Source organism: Capra hircus, chromosome 19, assembly GCF_001704415.2.
Source record: "Capra hircus breed San Clemente chromosome 19, ASM170441v1, whole genome shotgun sequence".
Taxonomy (NCBI): domain Eukaryota; kingdom Metazoa; phylum Chordata; class Mammalia; order Artiodactyla; family Bovidae; genus Capra; species Capra hircus.
Window position 1 is genome coordinate 7217012 of NC_030826.1, and position 21099 is coordinate 7238110.

A 21099-nucleotide genomic window follows, 5' to 3' on the forward strand; every position below is an offset into this window, starting at 1 on the left:
AAGAGAAGATAAGAATGTTTACAGCAGCAATAAATTTGTGGTAGCAAAATACTGGAAACAGGTAGAAACATTTCAAATGTCCATTGATAGGAGGATGGATGAATAAATTACGGTAGGATCACAAAGCAGAATATTATGCAGCAGTGAAAATGTGATTATAATAACACACAGAAACATAGATGAGTCTTAGAAATAGCATGAGTGAAAAGAGCAACTCCAAGAAGACAATGTTTATAATGTGACATTTTAATGAAGCTGAAAACATGCATAACTTAATAATATACTAGTTATGGCACCACACATTTGTGATAAAATCATCTTTTTCAAAAGGTAAAGGATAACTATAAGAAAGTTGGAGTTGATATGCTATTGTCAAACAAAATGTTTTAAAGCCAAAAAAAAATGTTACTGGGGATCTAGGGGCATTTGGTGAAAGCAGCCTGGCAATTTCTTAAAATGCTGAATATAGAGTTAGTATACGAGCAGGCAATGGGAAAAATGAAAGGATATATTCACACAGAAGTGTGTACACGGATTTTCACAGCAGCATTATTCATCAAAGTCAAAAAGTAGAAACAACCCAAATGTCCATCAACCGATGAATGGATAAATAAAATACAACGTATCCACAGACAATGGAAATACTATATGGCCATTAAAAGGCATGACGCATGCTGCAATCTGGCTGAACCTCAAAAATACTATGCTAAGTTTGAAAAGCCACTCACAAAGGACCACATGTTTGCGGCTTCATCTCTATGAAATGTGACTGGCTCTGCGTGTTGGTGTGTCCACAACAGAGGGCAGCTGGTTGTTCGGTACTGCCCGTCTCTGAGCAGCGTCTCCATCGATGGCCCCGCGTGGCCGGGAGGCAGAGCGTCATCGTGCTCCAGGATCTCCTCCTCTGCCCGACGCTCCAGCCCCGCCAGCCAGTCAAGCCCCAAGCCTAGTGGGTGCTCCCGGATCCCCCCGACCCCCGGCCCATCGCCTCCGCGCAGCCGCAGTCCCCAGCCCGCCTGCACGGCCCCGCCCCGGCGTCTGGGGAGCTCTCCCTGCCTCGGGCCTTACCTCCTTCCTCTCCACTCAACTCCAGGGGAGGGTCGGGGTCGGGGGCGGGGACCGGCGGGGACTGTGCTTTTCACTTGTTTGGTTTTCCTTTCTCTTTTCTTTTTAATAGACATGTTTCAGAGAAGTTGTAGTTTCACAGCAAAATGAAGCAAAAAATAGTCATTTCCCATATACCCCACAGCTGCACGACCTCCCCCATTATCAAAACCTTGCCCCGGAGTGGTGCGTCTGCTGCAAGAGAGGAACCTACGTCGACACCGCGTCATCACCCAGGGTTTATGCTGCGGTCACTCTTGGTGGTGTCCATTCTATGGGTTTAGACACATGCGTAATTGACGCGTATCCATCATTAGACTATCCTACAGAATACTTGCATTGCCCTATAATTCTTTCATGTTCTTCCTCTTCATCCCTCCCTCCCCTCTAACCCCTGATAACAATCCATCTTTTTACTGTCTCAAAGGAAGGCGATGGCACCCCACTCCAGTACTCTTGCCTGGAAAATCCCATGGATGGAGGAGCCTGGTGGGCTGCAGTCCAGGGGGTCACTAGGAGTCGGACATGACTGAGCGACTTCACTTTCATTTTCTGCTTTCATGCATTGGAGAAGGAAATGGCAACCCACTCCAGTATTCTTGCCTGGAGCATCCCAGGGACGGGGGAGCCTGGTGGGCTGCCGTCTATGGGGTCGCACAGAGTCGGACACGATTGAAGTGACTTAGCAGCAGCAGCAGCAGGTTTACCTTAGAAGTAGGAAAACATCTACTTCTGCTTCTTTAACTACACTGAAGCCTTTGACTGTGTGGATCATAAATAACAAACTGGAAAATTCTGAGAGAGATGGGAATACCAGACCACCTAACCTGCCTCTTGAGAAACCTATATGTAGGTCAGGAAGCAACAGTTAGAACTGGACATGGAACATCAGACTGGTTCCAAATAGGAAAAGGAGTATGTCAAGGCTGCATATTGTCACCCTGCTTATTTAACTTCTATGCAGAGTACATCATGAGAAATGCTGGGATGAATAAACACAAGCTGGAATCCAGATTGCTGGGAGAAATATCAGTAACCTCAGATATGCAGATGACACCACCCTTATGGCAGAAAGTGAAGAGGAACTAAAAAGCCTCTTGAGGAAAGTGAAAGAGGAGAGTGAGAACGTTGGCTTAAAACTCAACATTCAAAAAACTAAGATCATGGGGTTGGGTCCAGTCACTTCATGGCAAATAGATGGGGAAACAGTAGAAACAGTGACAAACTTTATTCTCTTGGGCTTCAAAATCACTGCAGATGGTGACTGCAGCCATGGAATTAAAAGACATTTGCTCCCTGGAAGAAATGCTATGACCAACCTAGACAGCATGTTCAAAAGCAGAGAATTACTTTGCAAACAAAGGTCCGTCTAGTCAAAGCTATGGCTTTTCCAGTGGTCATGTAGGGATGTGAGATGTGGACCATAAAGAAAGCTGAGCACCAAAGAACTAATTCTTTTGAACTGTGGTGTTGGAGAAGACTCTTAAAGTACCTTGGACAGCAAGGAGATCAAACCAATCAATCCTAAAGGAAATCAATACTGAATACTCATTAAAAGGACTGATGCTGAAGCTGAAGCTCCAATAGTTTGGCCACCTGATGCGAAGAACTGACTCATTAGAAAAGACCCTGATGCTGGGAAAGATTGAAGTCAGAAGGGGAAGAGGATGACAGAGGATGAGATGGTTGGATGGCATCACTGACTCAATGAACATGAGTTTGGGCAAGCTCCAGAAGATGGTGAAGGACAAGGAAGACTGGTGTGCTGCAGTCCAGAGACGGACACGACTGAGTGACTGAACAACAGCAACAACCATTTTAATGGCAGAAAACAAAGAGGAACTCAAGAGCCTTTTGATGAAGGTGAAAGAGGAAGTGAAAAAGTTGGCCTAAAACTCAACATTCAAAAAAGTAAGATCATGGTATCCAGTCCCATCATTTTATGGCAAATAGATGGGTCAAAAATGGAAACAGTGACAGAGTTTACTTTGCTTGAGAGTCCCTGGGACTGCAGGGAGATCAAACCAGTCAATCTGAAATGAAATCAACGCTGGATATTCATTCATTGGAAGAACTGATGCTGAAGCTGAAGCTCCAATATTTTGGCCACCTGATGGGAAGAGCTGACTCATTAGAGAAGACACTGTTGCTGGGAAAGAGTGACGGCAGAAGGAGAAGGGGATGACAGAGGATGTCATCACCAACTCAATGTACATGAGTTTGAGCAAATTCTGGGAGATAGTGAAGGACAGGGAAGCCTGGTGTGCTACTGTTCATGGGGTCCCAAAGAGTGGAAACAAGTTAGCAACTCAATAACAACAATGTTTATCTTTTCCAGGATATCTTATCATTGGAGTCATACTGTGTGTAACCCTATCAGATAAGCATTTTTTACTTTGAAATATGCATTCAAGTTTCCTCCATATTTTTTCATGGTTTAATAGCCCATTTCTTTTTAGAGCTCAATAATATTTCATTTTCTAGATATACCACAGTTTATCCATTTACCTACTGAAGGGCATCTTGGTTGCTTCCGAGTGTTGACAATTATGAATAAAGCTGAGATAAATATCTATGTGCATGTTTTTGTATGGAACATAAGTTTTCAACTCATTTGAGTAAATACCAAGAAGCACGATTCCTGGGTCATATGTTATGAGGATGCTTAGTTGTGAAGGAAAGACCTGGACTGCCTTTGAAAGTGGCTGTGCCGCTCTGCATTCCCACCAGCAGTGGATGAGAGCCCCTGTTGTCCTCCAGCCTTGCCAGCATTTGATCATGTCAGTGTTCTGGGTTTCGGCCATTCCAGCAGGCAGTAAGTGGTGTCTCATTATTTAATTTGCATTTTCCTGACGACATAGGAGACAAGCATCTTTTCAGATGCTTGTTTTTCAATCTATGTTCTTTGGTGACGTATCTGTTCAGGTCTTTTGCCAAGGTAGGTTTTTAAAATATGAATAATGAAAATGGCTTTATTGTTTTTATCCCAGGTGACACATATTACTGTTTTGAAATTATGTACAAATTAAAAGTTATAAAGAAGACAGTGAAAAATCCCCGCTGTTGGTTTGGTTTGGTTTTGTCTATCTCTTCATTCTGCCGCAAAGTGACTTTTTAAAAAATTTATATGCAATTGCTTCCTCTCTTAAAATACTTGAATGGCTTCCACTGGGCTAGAGAAAATTCCTTAAAGTGGTTTGCAGGGTTGCTGGTGATCCTGCCTCACCCACTTCCTGAGCCTCTTCCATCACCATCACCCCACATGAGCTTTGTGCTCCATCTTTCCCTGGATGGGCTATGCTTGCTCTGCTCTCTGATTTTAGGCTAGTCTCTCTGCCCAGAACACCCCTGTGCCTTCTCTTTTTCCTCAGTTGAGTTCAGTTGCTCAGTCTTGTCCCACTCTCTGTGACCCCATGGACCGCAGCATGCCAGGCCTCCCTGTCCATCACCAACTCCCAGAGTTTATTCAGACTCATGTCCATCACATCGGTGATGCCATCCAACCATCTCATCCTCTGCTGTCCCCTTCTCCTCCTGCCTTCGATCTTTCCCACCATCAGTGTCTTTTCCAATGAGTCAGTTCTTCACATCAGGTGGCCAAAGTATTGGAGTTTCAGCTTCAGCGTCAGTCCTTCCAATGAATATTCAGGACTGATTTCCTTTAGGATGGACTGGTCGGATCTCCTTGCAGTCCAAGGGACTCTCAAGAGTCTTCTCCAACACCACAGTTCAAAAGCTTCAATTTTTTGGCGCTCAGCTTTCTTTAGAGTCCAGCTCTCTCTCTCATCCCGATCTGACTTTTCAGCCCTCAGCTTAGATGTTACTTCCTCCAGGCAGCTTCTCAGATTCTCTGTGGCACCGCAGCTCTCTGGACTCCCCCCAGCACAGCTCTGGTCACTCAGCTTAGCAGTGACCTCACCCTGAGAGCAGGGATTTAATTGGGCCTCATCGGACTTTTTAGTGGAGGTGCTGTGTATGTTGGCTTATGTGCTGGCACACAGACTTGATGTTTCCTTTTGAAAGAGAGAGAACTGACTTTCAATTTGATGGATATATGTTGTCGACATTGCCCTGAAATAAGGCTTGGTGCTGAAATTATGGGGTGGGGATCACTGCAAAGTATGCATCGAACAGTCCCTATGAGCACATGCAGATAACCCAAAGCTTCAGGCCATTAATCAGAGAAGTGGCATTTCACCTTATACACATAGGTGGTAATATCTGTAGAAGATAATTTTGGCAGGTACAGATCTAGAAATCCTAAATCATGAAAACCCTCCAATGGCATTGATAAAGCTTTAACAGGCAATTTTTTAAGTTTCAAGAAAATCCTCTAGGAAGTCTACATCCTAGATATTTTAGGTTTTTTTTTAATTTCATGACTGTGCAAATGAATGAATTATGAGGTGTCCAATTTTGCTGAAATATTTTTCCTTTCCCCCAGGACTCGGGCAGTTTGAAACTGTTTTACGTTATTGCTTTCATTTAACTCATCCAGATGCACCGTGTGTCCTGGGTGAGGAGTCTCTGGGACAGCCGGGGAGGGGTTGGTTTCTGGGAGGGCTTCTTGTGGGACCTAACGAGGACTCCCCGGCAGCTTGCTGGACACGTTTGTGAGTTTGGGGCTCAGCCCTGCCCTGTCTTGCCCTGTCTGCGGAGTCTTTGGCCAGAAGAATAGTCACTGGGAGGAACAAGAAGGCAGCGTGGAGTCTTGTAAATAAGGAACAAGGACTTTTCAGCACACTGCTTTACTTATTCAGCTGTTCCGTGTAATAGCTCCCTGAAGGAAACCCGCATCGCTGTCTTCTCGCCTGCCTGTTTGCCAGGCACGTGGTGAAGAGCTAAGAGGGTCAGGTCTGGGCCTGGATCTGGGGGCTAGTTCCACTCAAGACCTTACCACAACTGCTGCTTTCCATATCAGTCGCTAAGCCGTGCCCAACTCTTCTGCAAACCCATGGACTGTGGCCCACCAGGTTCTTCTGTCCATGGGATTTCCCAGGCAAGAATACTAGAGTGGGTTGCCATCTTCCTCTCCAGGGGACCTTCCCAACCCAGGAATCAAGCCTGCATCTCCTGTATTAGCAGGCAGACCCTTCACCATTCAGCCACCACGTGTCCAGCCTCAATTTGTCCGTCGGCAATATGAGGTTGCGCTAGCGCTTACTTGACTGCGTTTCCAGGATTGAACAAAATGATGCAAATGAAGCTCTGTGCCAAATTCGTAATCATCTGCATTTTCCTTTCTAAACCCATTCTCAAGACTTCCCTGGCTGTCCAGGGGTTAAGGTGCTCGATTCCGATGCAGGGGGTGCAGTTTCCATCCATGATCAGAGAACTAAGATCTCTCATGCTTCACGGTGCAGCCATATATGAATAAATGAACCCATTCTCTCCCTTCCGTCACCTGGCCCTTGGCACTAAGAGGCTGGCCTAGATGAACTGCAACACAAACGCTTCTGTCCTGCAGCTCCCAGTTGGGTTTGGAGGAGGAGGTGCCAGCAGAGGCCTGGAGGCAGGAGGCGAGAGGTGGGGTCCATACAGACTCCCCCGGTACCTCCCCGAGCACTCCCGGCACGTGGTCTGCATCGCTCCCCTGACGACCCAGCTTCTAGAGGTCTGCCCCTCCAGGTCTGCGGAACCACACTCTTCCCGTCCACCCTCCTGCCTCAAGAGCCTCAGCCCTGCAGCCTTTATCATTTCTTGTCAGTTCCCCTTCATCCTGCCACACCTTTGTAAATAGTCCTTGACTAAGCCCTCCTCAGTTAATTTTGGTTGCTATTTGATATGGGAGACCTGAGCATGCCCTGAAGTTGTGGATAGAGCATCTCTCCCAGGAACTGGTCCACAGGAAACGTTCAATAAACGTTTGTTGAATAAAAGACTAAAGCTGTGGTCCTCAAAGCATGGTCTGTGCTCCCCTCACAGGTCCATGATGTCAAAACTACTTTTTGAATAATATTGAGACGTTTGCTTTCTCACTGTGCACGTGCGTGTGTGCTCAATCACTCCGTCACGTCCAACTCTTTGTGACCCTCATGGACTGTAGCCTGCCAGGCCCCTCTGTCCATGGAATTTTCCAAGTAAGAATACTGAAGTGGGTTGCCCTTTCCTACTCCAGGGGATCTTTCCAACCCAGGGATCAAACCCACGTCTCCCTCATCTCCTGCACTGACAGGCGGATTCTTTACCCCTGAGCCACTTGGGAAGCCCCCTCACTGTGGGTGAAACTGACGCCTCTGCAGGAGCAAAGGCACGCAGCTATCCTAGCGGTCACAGTGTCCTTCATCACACACTCACAGCTAAAATAAGTAATAAAAACAAGGCATGCTTAACAGGCCAGTTTCACTGAAACACGCCCTGGTAAAGCCGTAGAAAGTGACCGAGAGGAAGCACACAAGCAGCACCTCCGCTGCCCAGCAAAGTGCGACAATTTTGTCGAGAAACAGCACCTGGGGGAATGGAGGTGTCAAGGGTTACACTAGGTGTTTCACGCGCCTGTTTGGCAGGCATCTTTCCAAAAACGAATGCACTGAGCTTGTCACTTCCAGGAAAGCAACGGACAGTGCTTGTTACCAAATGATGAGATTTGAGCTTTCGAGGGGAAATTAGAACTTTGGGAAACTTACATTTGCGACCGTGGGTCTGCACCTCTTATAACTATATGCTCATTGGCATCCTTACTCATTTAATCCTTGTCCCTTTCAGCCAAACACCTATCTGGCTTTTTGATGAGTGACAAAGACATACCTAGTATGTGACTTACATCCTGACACATAGTAGGACCTCAGTAAAACACACAGAAGAAATGTACAAACAAGTGAATGAGTAAGTGAAATGACTGTTCTTTCTCCATAATCTCACTAACTCCTCCTTGGGAGGTTCCTGGGTATCTGTGTCAATCTGCCCATTATAACGGCCCAGGCCAAATGTACATAAAAAGCATCCAAGAATGAAATATATATATATATATATATATATATTTCACACTCCTAAACAGAGGCTGAAATCATTGTTGAAGCAAAACAATACAGACACACACATAGAGAGAGAAAGAAACAAGCTCTGGTTTCCATGACATTTCACTATTTATTTAAAATGTTAGGGAAATGAATACGCCACAAAGGCCTAAAAGCAATCATTAGTCAAAGATGAAAAGCCAAACTGAAAATCTGCTGAAAACCACAAATTCAACAATTGTGCTGGCTAGGTTAGAAATGGCCCAGCATTAATGATAATCTCAAATGTTCCTGGATCAAGAAAGAAGGGGTAGATGGAAAATAAGTTTTCATTTTTTTTTTAATTTCTTTCTTCACGGGGAAGAAAAGCAAACAAAAACCAATATCTGTTTTCCGTGTCCAATGCCAACTGTAATGGTTTAAGTAAATAATTTCTCAGTAATTAGAGCAGAAATTGGAAGAGAAATTTATAACGGCACAGGAGAGGTGTGATAATGGAATTAAAAACCCACTGGAACCTGAGCTTAGCTGAGAATCATAAACTAGACAGTTAATCTATCAAGGTGGGATCTTTTTCCAAGAAGGCAAACTTCTTCCCATGACATTTGCATGGAATTAAAGACCCACTGACATTTGGATGAAGTATTTTGCTCATTAGTGAAAGCAAGGTAATCATACAGGCAGTAGGATGGCTCAGAGCTTAACTGCTCAGGGCCACCAGAAGGCTCAGTGCTAAAAGAAGGCGAATCATTCATGTGCACAATTTGCCTCTCGGCCACTCTGAACTGGTTTTTTGAGATCACAGGGCACGAAAGGGTAATGGAGTCACTACATACATTTGTCAAGGCGCCAAATATGAGAGCATATTTTACAAAGACTATTTACAATAAAGCTAATATGATTTATACTTGCCCAACAAGAACATTCCTTCAAGGAACACAGGCCAAAATGGAAAGCATATTCCCAGGGCACACAAATGCTTACGAACACAATCAAAAAGGACATAATTTTAGCTCAGATGTCATCTTTTTAGAGAATTTCCATGGTTCACCCCAGCAGTTGGCAATAATTTCTTTCCTAAAATTTGGAATGACTAAGAGAAATTTAATGAATTAAAGGAAGGCCATGGGGAAGACGTCTTTGAAATAACCTCCAGGTTCTATGGTAGAGTTATGTCCTACAACACTTCTCCCCTGGAGAGAAGCAGAGAGAGGAAAGGAAATAAGTATCATGAGCATTTAGTAAATGTCAAACTCTGCTTGGTGCTGGGGGCCCAGAAGTGAAACAAATAGTCCATCTACTCAAGCAGTTTACAGCAGTCTAGTAAGAGAGAGAGGTTGGTTGTTTTTTGTTTTTCTAAGTCAGAAATAGCAAGTTTATGCTGTGAGTGCTAAGCCAGAGGGATGCTGTAATTCATGGTGGGAAGATGGGGACATCAGGAAATCCTCTTTAAAAAGGCGTCATTTCAGGTGAATCTCTGCAAATAAGTAGAGTTAACCAGGTAGGCAAGGGCAGAAGAAAAAAGCACAAAGGCGGGTCCTGTCAGAGAAGAGCTTCAAACACATCATCATTCCAGATAACGTCTCCTCCTGTGTTTCCAGCGCCATTGAGTAGCACCCACGTGTCCACACAGACGCCTGCAAGTCAGTTTCGATCCCTCATCCTCCCTGACTGCATCCACTCCTCCCACCCCAGACACGGCCAACTGATCTACAAATTAAGATACCATAATCATGCTCCCCTCATGTCTTTACCTTAAAACGTCCACTGGAACACTCTTGCAGGACAACAGCATGAATTCTCTTTTTAAACTTGTAGAAAGCAATGCGGAAATAAAAGCTTTAAAAATATTCATATACTTGGACCCAGTAATTTATTTTCTGGCAATATGTCCTTAGCAACTAATTCAAAATGTTAAAAATACTATAAGAACAAACTTGTAGACTGTTGTTTATAATAGAAAAAAACAGTGGAAGAAGGAGCCCTCCTACACTGTAGGTGGCCATGTAAACTGGTGTAACCAGTATGGAGAACAGTATAGAGATTCCTTGAAAAACTAAAAGAGAGCTACCACCATATGGCCCAGAAATCCCACTCCTGAGCATATGTCTGGAGAAAACCATAATTATAAAAGATACATGCACCCTGAGGTTCATTTATCATAACCGAGACATGCAAGCAACCTAAATGTTCGACAGATGAAGGGATAAAGAAGAGGTAGTACCTGTGTATGATGCAGTATCACTCAGCCATAAAAAGAAGTGAAGCAATGCCTTTTGCAGCACCGTGGATGGGCCTAGAGACTGTCGTACTAAGTGAAGAAAGCCAGACAGAGGCATATATCATATGAGACGACTTACATGTCCAATCTAAAAGGATAATACACGTGAACTTATTTACAAACCAGAAACTGATTCACAGACTTTGAAAGCACACTTATGATTACCAAAGGGGAAAAGTCAGGGAGGGATAAATTAGGAATTTAGGACTAGCGTATACTTGCTGCTGCTCCTGCTGCTAAGTGACTTCAGTCGTGTCCGACTCTGTGTGACTCCATAGATGGCAGCCCACCAGGCTCCCCTGTCCTTGGGATTCTCCAGGCAAGAACACTGGAGTGGGTTGCCATTTCCTTCTCCAATGCAGGAAAGTGACAAGTGAAAGTGAAGTCGCTCAGTCGTGTCCGACCCTCAGCGACCCCATTGACTGCAGCCTTCCAGGCTCCTCCGTCCATGGGATTTTCCAGGCAAGAGTACTGGAGTGGGGTGCCATTGCCTTCTCCGTATACTTGCTACTATATATAAAATAGATAATTAACAAGGACGTACTGTATAGCACAAAGAACGCTACTCAATATTCTATAATAACCTATGTGAGAAAATAAACTGAAAACGAATGGATATATGTATAACTGAACCACTTTGCTGTATACCAGAAACTAATACAACAGTGTAAATAGACTATATTCCAATATAAAATAAAAATTAAATTTAAGGCACACTCCTTCTTTTCGTTACAGTTGATGAACCTGAAAGCCATGTTACTACAATTGAAACTTTTATTACTTACAGGATTGTTACTAAGACATCTCGTGGAGAATTTGACTCCAGTGAATTCGAAGTTAGGAGACAGTATCAAGGTTTTCTTTGATTAAAAGAAAAACTTGAAGAAAAACAACCCACTCTGATTATTCCACCATTGTCAGAAAAGTTTAGAGTGAAAGGAATGTGGAATGCTTTAATGGTGACATCACTGAGACACGCAGGAAGGCATTGCACAGATTTTTGAACCAAGTTGCTGATCATCCAACTCTAACAGTTAATGAGGACTTTAAAGTTTTTCCTATTGCCCAAGCTTGGGAACTCTCTTCTCGCAAGAAGCAAGGGCCTAAATTACTCAGCAGGATGGGGCAGACAGAGCGGCTGCATTATCAATGAGAGGAGTTAAAAGTCGCCCCGAGGAATCCAAGGAAATGAATAACTTTGTTGAAATATTCAGCCAGAAAATAAATTGGATAGATTAAAATATCTCCGAGAATTTGCAAGAAAGAAAGGGAATATTTTGATGAAATGAAAACTATGACCCAATTCATATTCTGTGGTCGGCATCAGAAGGAGATCTGGCTGTTGCTCTGCAACGTGTTGCCAGCTGCGCTGACAAATGCTGTAAGGCCTCTGAAAACGATGCCTGGCCTCTCAGGGGCTCTGCTTCCTGTTGTGTGTGAGTATGTGCTTTACAGTGAAATATTAATGGGTGTCATGAAAAGAAGAGACCAAAGTCAGGCAGAACTGGATTCCAGAGTCGAAGCTTTGACCTCCAGAAAGGCAGATACTGATCTCTTTACGGAAAAGATGGAAAACTGGAAGATAAAGTGGAGAACACGAATAACACCCTGAAAGCAGATTGGGAAAGATGGAAACAAAACAATGCAAAATGATATCAAGTCGGCATTTACAAACATGGCTGAGAAGAACATTCTCTATGACGAACAGTGAAAGTGAATTACCATTGATCTCCCGATGGTGTGTTTCCTCTACTTAGCGCCTTGCTACATGGGAATCCTTGCTTACGTCATGCACAGATCTCCACTTGGAAGAAGCTTCTGAAGATAAATTGCAATTGCATTGAAGACTTCTATGTGATCTTTGGGAAACAGTGTCTGTGAAACAAAGTTACTCTTTCTAGATGGCCTGGGTTCTTTCTAAACTGGATGAAAAGTGTTTCACACTATCTGGAAAAACAACTTAAAACTCAGGTGTTCCGGATCACTGATATAAATTTGGATATACATCCAATTTGGACAGGCTTCCCTGATACCTCAGTTGGTAAAGAATCCGCCCGCAATGCAGGAGACCCTGGTTCGATTGCTGGGTCGGGGAGATCCCCTGAAGAAGGGATAGGCTACCCACTCCAGTATTCTTGGGCTTCGTTTGTGGTTCAGCTGGTAAAGAATCTGCCTGCAATGTGGGAGACCCAGGTTCAATCCCTGGGTTGGGAAGATCCCCTGGAGAAGGGAAAGGCAACCCACTCCAGTATTCTGGCCTGGAGAATTCCATGGGATCTCAAAGAGTCAGACTCGACTGAGTGACTTCCACTTCCAACTTGGCTATATTTATATAAATATTTAGCTTTGTTTTAAATATGTTCTTAAATTTGTATGTCAATAATTATACATAAAGAAGTTTTCTCTTAAATATTTGTCTGTGGAATATGTCATTTTAAATATATTGCAAAGACTCAGTTTTAAAAAAAGATTAATATGAAAAATTAGATTTAAAAAGATAGTGGAAATGATTGAACAAAAGAGGGTAATTTACTATCATTATGGTTATAAAAAGTTATAATAATATGAAGAAATGTGTATAATATTAAGAGAAACAGATAAAAAAGCATGCAGTTGAGCTTCCTTTTAAAACCTTATTTATTCCCATTTTGAATGTTGTACATGCAAAGTCTGATAAGAACAAGTGTTGCCAAGAATACAAGGAACTAGGTATTTTTCTATACACTACCGATGGGAGTTGGTAAGGCAATTTGGCAGTACCCATTTCAATTGCAAGTACATAAACCCTCTGACTCAGAAGTTTCATTTCTTATCATTGAACTTGGCAAAACATACATGTGTACAAGGATATCATGATCAGAAATAACTACAACGCCCATTGTTCCAGGAAGAGTTAAATAAAATAAATAAGTTGTAGCATGTCTTAGTCCATTCAGGCTCTATAACCTGAAATTCCACAGACTGGGCAGCTCACCAACCACAGAAACTGACTTCTTCCAGCCCAGGAGATGGAAGATCACAGATCAGGGTGGAAGCAGGGGCGGACGTGGGCTGCCTGGCAGGCCAGACATCTCCTCGCATCCTCACGTGGCAGATGTGTCTGGGGAGATGTCCTGGGGCCTCTTGCATAAGGACACTAATCGCATTTACAATCCATGAGAGCAGAGCCCTTACGATCTGAGTACCGCCCAAAAGCCCCATCCCCGGATACCGTCACTTGGGAGTTCAGATTTCAGTATATGACTGCAGGGGAGGGGAAGACACGAACACTCAGACCATAGCATAATACATTAATCCTACGCTTCAATTTAAAATGAACTAGAACAAGAAGTTTTACTTCTTGTAGAAGTAAAAGATAGTAAAGAAGTCACGAAATAAAGGCAACCCTGCTTTCCCCGTAGCCTGAAGGGGCAGACAAGCGTGACACGTTGAAGGCGCGGGGAGGAGGCCAGCGTGAGCGCAGGGGTGGGGCGAGGAGAGGGATGCGACGCAGGCGGAGGTCAAGGAGGGAACAGAGGGAGCGGGCAGACCTCTAGGGCCTCGCAGGCCACTGTTGGACCACGGCCGTTTTGGGAGCGAGGCAGGAAGTCACTGGAAGGATTTAAGCAGGGGGAAAACGGGGTCTGGCTTACTTTTTTAAGAACTGACTCTCACTGTTCTGCTGAGAACAGAAGCTGAGGGGTCCAGAAAGGATGTGGCTCGGCCCACTCTAAGCACTCAGGTGGTGGCAGGGGAGGCTGAGAAGTGGTCAGATGCTGGATTTCGGGCTCACACAACTAGGAGGAGGTGGCCAGCCCCTTACCCCAAGGGGGAAGGCAAGGGCAGGGAGCAGTTAGGTCTGAGCTGCTGGCTAGATATTCCAGTGTAAAAGCAGACAGTTGTATGAGGGAGCTTGTGGAGAGAGCCCAGGCTGGACTTCGGAGTGTGCAGAGGTGATAGTTCAACTAGGGGACTATAAGAGGCAGAGAGCAGAGCCCTGGAATGCTCCGATGTTTAAAGGATTGTCGAGGGCTAAGAACCCAGCAAAGGAGACTGTGGCTGAGCAGCAGAAACCACAGAGCAGAGACAGAAGCCAGGGGCCAGGTGTCCTGGAAAACAGGAATCCACTCAAGCAGAGAGCCCAGAGGGAAGCAAGAGGGATCCCTGTGTCGAAACAAAACAAGCGCCAGCTTGCTCCCAGTCCCCAGGACGCTGGGAGTAGATGCTAAGGGCTGCCCCTCCAGGACAGCACTTCTCCCACTTAGATGTGCCCCTGGGGCCCCCAGCCTGCGGCTCAGGTCTGCCCTCACGTGTGGGGAGGAGCCTGAGTCTCTGCGTGTCTGGTGGGCTTCCAAGCGAAGCGCACCAGCCGGGCTGGGGACCACTTTTGGAGTTCTAAGAGTTCAGCCCCCAAACCCTGACCATCAGCAGAAGTGCAGTCGCAACTGCTGACACACTCCAGGGAAAGCGCAGGACTATCTTTCTCCAGCTTCTCCCCTCACACCCCAAGCCCAGCCCTTCTGTCCACACAGCCCTGTCTCCCTCCGCTTCTCAGGCTGTTTCTCCTACCTGAGCATCTGGAGACTTCTAGCATGATGTCTTCATAACCTTCAGTCCTAAATCCTAGAGCTGAGTAAGTGAACTCAGCGAACACCCAGATGTCCCCAGAGGGGCTGTCCCCACGTGAATCCTAGCCCTCCAAGAGGGCCTGTCGCCTTCCTGTGACATCTAGAACCCAATTCCCCCACTTCTCTGAAGATCTGGGGGTCGCGTTTCCCCATCACTCCAGCTTCCAGATCCGAGTGCGTCCCTCCCCCTTTCATCAGCCACCTTCAGCCTGCACAGCACACACCTGCCCTCTGTCACTCCCCCAGAGAAACACTAACACGAGGTTGCTACGTAGAGCAGACGTTTCTTATGGGGTGAGGGCCACAGAGGGTGGTCACAGAGCAGAAAACAAGTTCAAACTCAACGCCAAGGCCATAAAATGAATGTGTCGGCTATTTCCCGCCACGAGAGCTCTGTCAGAGGTGGGCCTCTCTGACCTCCCCACCCATCCCACCCCGACCCTCTCCCCATCCCCGCCTCTGGGGCTTCCACCCCTTCCTCCCTGGCTGCCTCCAGACACTCAGAACACTTCCAGCTTCCTTACCCAGAGCTGCTCTCTTCCTCTTTCCCTTGGTCCTCACCTTCCTCCATCAAGGGTGCCAGCAAGGTGTTCCCACTCCTCTGAGGCGGAAGCCAGACCTCCTCACAAGGAGGGCCCCCCAGTGATCTTTTCAAAGGCGTTATTCTGTCCTTCCCACCACACAGTCAGGACAGAGCGGCTGTTGCCATGAGTCAGCAGGATACAGGCTGTCAAAGCAGTCCAGCCCCCGGGATGTGTGGGCAAAGCTTGTCTGAACCTGCTTCCAAAACACCTATCATCCCACAGAAGCCAACACCTGCCAATATTTAAGCCTAGTGTCAAGAATATAAACATTGCTTCACAGACGCTTCTGAGGAGAGACGACTATAAATCTGCCCATTTGCTTTCATTTTGAATTCTTGATCCCTCCCCAAAGCACCATCCATTTCCTCTCATCAGTGGCCTCTCTTCTCTCTGAAAGGGTTTTCTTGTGCACAGTCAGATGGGAGAAACAAAATGAAATAACCCGCCGGCCGTCTCTCGGTAATTTTGAGCACATGAGTCTCCAGGCTCAGCTCCCAAGGACAGACCCATGCTGCTCATCTCTCCCAGCCCACCTGTCCATCTCCAGGTTACATAACATGTCCAAAAATGTAATATCCCACGTCCTGTGGATAATGGGACCTGAAGGCCAGAGTTCAAGAGGCTCCAGGTTACATAACATGTCCAAAAACGTAATATCCCACGTTCTGTGGATAATGGGACCTGAAGGCCAGAGTTCAAGAGGCTGTGTCCTGAGCCTCTAAGTGGCTCCTGCACTCCAGCTTAACCCCCCGCTTCAAACCCCCTGTGGCTCCCACCCAGTACAGAATGAAAGTCCACTCCTCTAGGACAGCCAGCACCTCCCAACCTGGCCCCAAGAGGACCTTCCATGCTCATCACCTATCATCCCATGTATCCTAGACACTCAAGGTCAAAAGAGAGGAAACTGGAATCCAGACTGTCTGAAAAAACGTTATCCTGCAATGCCTTTTCCAAAACACACACACACACCCTCATGCACACACACACTCACAGACCTACACTTCCTCATACACAAACAGTCATACACAAGCCCTCACACACACACACGCATAGTTATACACACACACACACCCTCATGCACACACACACTCACACACCTACACTTCCTCATACACATACAGTCATACACAAACCTTCACACACACACACGCATAGTTATACACACACACACACCCTCATGCACACACACACTCACACGCCTACACTTCCTCATACACATACAGTCATACACAAACCTTCACACACACACACCCATAGTTATACACACACACATACCTTCACACATACACACCCTCACATACGTTTATATATATATATCCTATACACACAGTCATACACAAACCCTCACACACACATGTATAGTCTTACACACACATATACCTTCACACATACACACCCTCACATACATTTCTATCCTATACACACAGTCATACACAAACGCTCACACACACACACGTATAGTCACATACATATCTTCACATATACACACCCTCAAGTACATATATATCCTATACACACACAGTCATACACAAACTCTCTCACACACACACACAATATCTGCCACCCTGAACACACAGAACCGTGTGTCCATCCCTAACAAAGGAACATGTAGGTAAATCGTTTGCACAAAGAAAGAAGGAGGGTAGAAAGTGGTCTCGGCAAAAGGTAAAGAGCCATGAGGTGTGGTTTACGCAGCCAGGGGTGCATCTCATGGCCCCTGGTGACCTGCTGACAAACAGAGGTCACTGCACCCAGGGCTCACATTCGACAGCGATGCAGGTTAGGACGGTGGTGACGTCCACCAGTTGCCAGCTAAAAGGGGTGAATCGAAACGATAAGGCAACTAACTGTAGCACAAGGAACTATATTCAACATCCTGTGATAAACCGTAATGGAAAGTAGCACAGAAAGAAGAATATATATATGTATGTGTGTAGGTATATATAACTGACTCACTTTGCTGCTCAGCACAAATCAACATTGCAAATCAACTATACTTCAACTAAAAAATACTGTAATTTTTAAAAAGGGCTGAGTTGCCCCTTTTTATACAACAGGTGGTTGGTCTTGCTCACCTTGCCCTCAGTAAACCCCTTGAAAGGAAAAGTCAGCAGCGAGACACAGAGGGGACCTAGGTGGGGACACAGGGGGGACCACGCCAGGCAGCGAGCGCAGGAGGCCGGGCACCTGGCAGCAGGGACAGCTCGAGGGCGCCTGGCGTTTGAGGGAGACCCCGACACAAGCCCCTCCAGGGGCTCCAGACAAGCCCCTCTGGTCCTTGCCAAGTCCAGGTCGGGCTGTGGGCTCTTCCTGTCAGTCGCTGACTGGCACCAGAACATGGTCGCCCTGACGCTCTCTCCAGATTCTAGATTAGGAAGCCTGGGATGAACATTGTAGCCAGACTCTGGGCCAAACTCTGCATTTTACAGAGACAACTGCTACTCCAGGAAAAGGAAAGGACTCACCCCGAGTCAAAAGGCCATAGTCCAGAATGAATCTGTACAGAATATAGCCTGGAATCACACTGCGGGGCGCTCTCATCCCGCCTCGCCCACCCACACACTGTCTGCAAACTCCACATCCTTCAAGCTTCAGCTCAGTGGAGCCTCTTCCAGGAAGCCTTCCCAGCCTCCCTCCTCTTTCAGGTCAGAGCTCGAGGCCCTCTCCTCAGACCCTGTGTGCCAGATAACCTCAGGCTGGACGGCTCTGGTTCTTCCTTATCCATACCACAGACACATGCTTCTCAAATGAAAGAAGAATGTCTAGTCTTCGGCCTCAGGTCCAGTGCTTGGCAGGGCACGGCGGACGTAGAGTGAAATTCGGAACCCATCTTGGGAAGCATGGAGGTCTCTCTGCTCGACCACTCAACCCTCTCACACGCTCTCTCTCTCACCTGCCTCTAAACAACTAAACCACCTACTCTCCAGACCACTCAGCTCAGCCCTCAACTGCTTTCTCAACGTGCTCCACACTGTTACCCGTGGCAGGCGTCCCCGGAGAAGGCCCGGGCTGGTGGTTCTGGGCTTCAGCTGCACACTGATGCCATCTGGGGGCCTCTACCCACTCCCCGATGTCACACCTCAGGCCACCCATCCCTGAGGGGTCCCAGGTGGCATATTTTTAACCTCCCCATTTGATTCCAGCACATAGCCGAAGGTGAAGAAACACGCTCCTTAGGAAAAAAAAAAAAATGTGATTCCGGAAACTGTTGGTTCAGCCAGGACCGTGGGTGGGTGGAGGCAGTTGTGAGTGACAGTGTGAGAGTCACACACAGTGAAAGAGGAAGAGGTTGTTCAGCACTGTAGACAGGCTTCCTCGCCCCCGGCGCTGTTCCAGTTCCGGCCAGATGAGTTTTGTCGCGGGAGCTTCTCTGTGCACTGTAGGAGAGTTAGCAGCAGTCTTGGCCTTAACCTGTTAGATGCGAATAGTAAACCCTTCCCACAGCAGCTGTGACAACCCAAGCAGTCTCCAGACATCGGCAAATGACCCTGAGGCAGGGGAACAAAATCACCCCTGTGTGCGAGCTACAGGTACAAACTAACTACTAACTGCTTTGTTGCGTATTTATAGGTCACAACAAGCACTTTTCTAAATTTGACTGAGTGGCTAAGGATGCTAGACGCAGGTCAGTGTCTTGGTGAGGGACACACAGGACTGCACCACACACAGGATGCGTAGGACGTGGTGGGTGAGTCCAGACAGAATCACAGAAACTAGATTAGGCAAGTTCAAGGAGTTAACATGAGTCAGTGGCGCGTGCGTGCATGCTAAGTCACTGCTGTCGTGTCCAGCTCTTTGCAATCCTATGGACTATAGCCCGCCAGACTCCTCTGTCCAAGGAATTCTCCAGGCAAGGATGCTGAAGTGGGTCGCCATGCCCTGCTCCAGGCGATCTTCCCGACCCAGGGATCGACACCAGTCGTTTATATTTCCTGCACTGAAAGGCAAGTTTGTAATCACTAGCGCCCCCTGGGAAGCCCGAGTCGGTGGTCAAACCTAAGAAAGACGACCAAATTAACAAAACCCCAAAGCCAGATGAAAATAGCAAAGCCGGAGGCAAGCGGAGGGTTGTCACAGATGAAGGCTGATGATGACCAGGAGCTGGGAAGAGGGAAACAGTCAGAGAAGGAGCTCTGGGGCATTCTGCGCATGGAAGAACCACAACAAGCCGTGTCTGAGGACAGAATCGAGACGGTGCCTAGCTGGCCCAGGCGGAGGAAGGAAGCTGGAGGCAGGAAGCGGAGCCTAGCGCCCCGCCCGCCTGCTGCCGAAACCGCCTCCAGTCCCCACAGGGCCGCCCTCCCGCAATCAGAGCTCGGGGCAGACGCCGGCGGAGAAACCGCTCCGGAGCCGAGCACAGCCTATCTCCCGGGCACCTGTGGGGGCCTTGAACCCGCCCTGTGACCAGCCTCCCCAGCCTCCGGGGCCCACGAGGAAGAGCCTCTGGAACGGCCCCTCCAGACAACACCCCCAAAGCACAAAGAACCAGTTGGGGCCCTCGAGGGACCCTGGAGCCAGGCACCCTGCTCACCCTCCACCCTTCCCCTTCCCAAGCCCTGTCCCCTGCGCTCACGTGGCCCCCTGCCTGGTACCGCCCTATCCCCTCACATTCCTCCTGAGCCCCTAGGGGTCTTCTGCTTATGCCCACCTCTGAGCGCCGGCAGACTCGGACTCAGTCCCGGACCTCTTCTAAACGCTGTGCCCAAAGCCCGAGTCTGCCCTCCCCCGCTCAGATCATCCTCTGACTGTCCTCCGCTGAACCGAGAAGTCCAGCGTCCCCACACCCTCCCTGCTCCCGCGTCTGCCCCCGCCAGCCCCGTCCCCCTGCACTCAGAGACTCCAGCCGCCTCTGGCTTCTCCCACCAAAAAGATCAAAGCGACATCCACCCTTCACAGTCTGAAGCCCTCGCTTGGTTTCTAAGCGACTCTGGGAAACAGCGCTTTGCTGGCTTCTCTGTGTCTCCCACCGGCGGGGAGCAGAAACCCGGAGGACCATCTGCAGCCTTGCTGCACCTCGTCGCTGGTACTTAGTACTCAGAGGAGTCTTACTGCTTGCTGAGTACTCTCTTAAGTGCGTTAGTATGAATTACCTTCTTCTGTTCTCACAAAGGAGCTGCTTTATGCTATTGTTTATAACAATGATATCATAGCAATATAAGTAGCACTATTTGTTACCCTCTTTTCACAGTCGAGAATATTGAATCAAGAGTACTCAGAAACGTCAGGGAACGTCTTCAAAGTTCCATAGTTGGAAAATGGGGAGATTCACACTCAAACGGTTTCCCCACAGCCACCACTGCGCGGCGGGCACGGTAATGAGAGCCTTTTTTAAAGGGATTAATCCAGCTGCCGGCTGGATACCGCAGAGAGCGAAGCCCGTGCTGCTGCAGATCCTCGGGGCTTTGTCGCAGAGACACAGTGAACAGAGGTGAGTGTGGGGCTTGGCTGGAGTGGACGCAGGGTGGGGACCAGCCTGGGCCGCAGAGACAGCTTCACAGACATGCTGACTCTGCCGGGATCGCTGCTGCTCACCTTCACCTGTTGTTTGGTTGCTAAGTCGGGCCCAG

General features: G+C 47.3%; 1 protein-coding gene and 1 pseudogene across 2 annotated transcripts in view; one reads left to right on the forward strand and one right to left on the reverse strand.

Annotated features, from left to right (window-relative positions):
• Positions 1–21099, reverse strand: part of C19H17orf67 (chromosome 19 C17orf67 homolog) — a 28544-nt gene that overhangs the window by 5574 nt on the left and 1871 nt on the right. The window lies entirely within an intron of this gene.
• LOC102181425 lies at positions 10086–12185 on the forward strand (annotated as a pseudogene).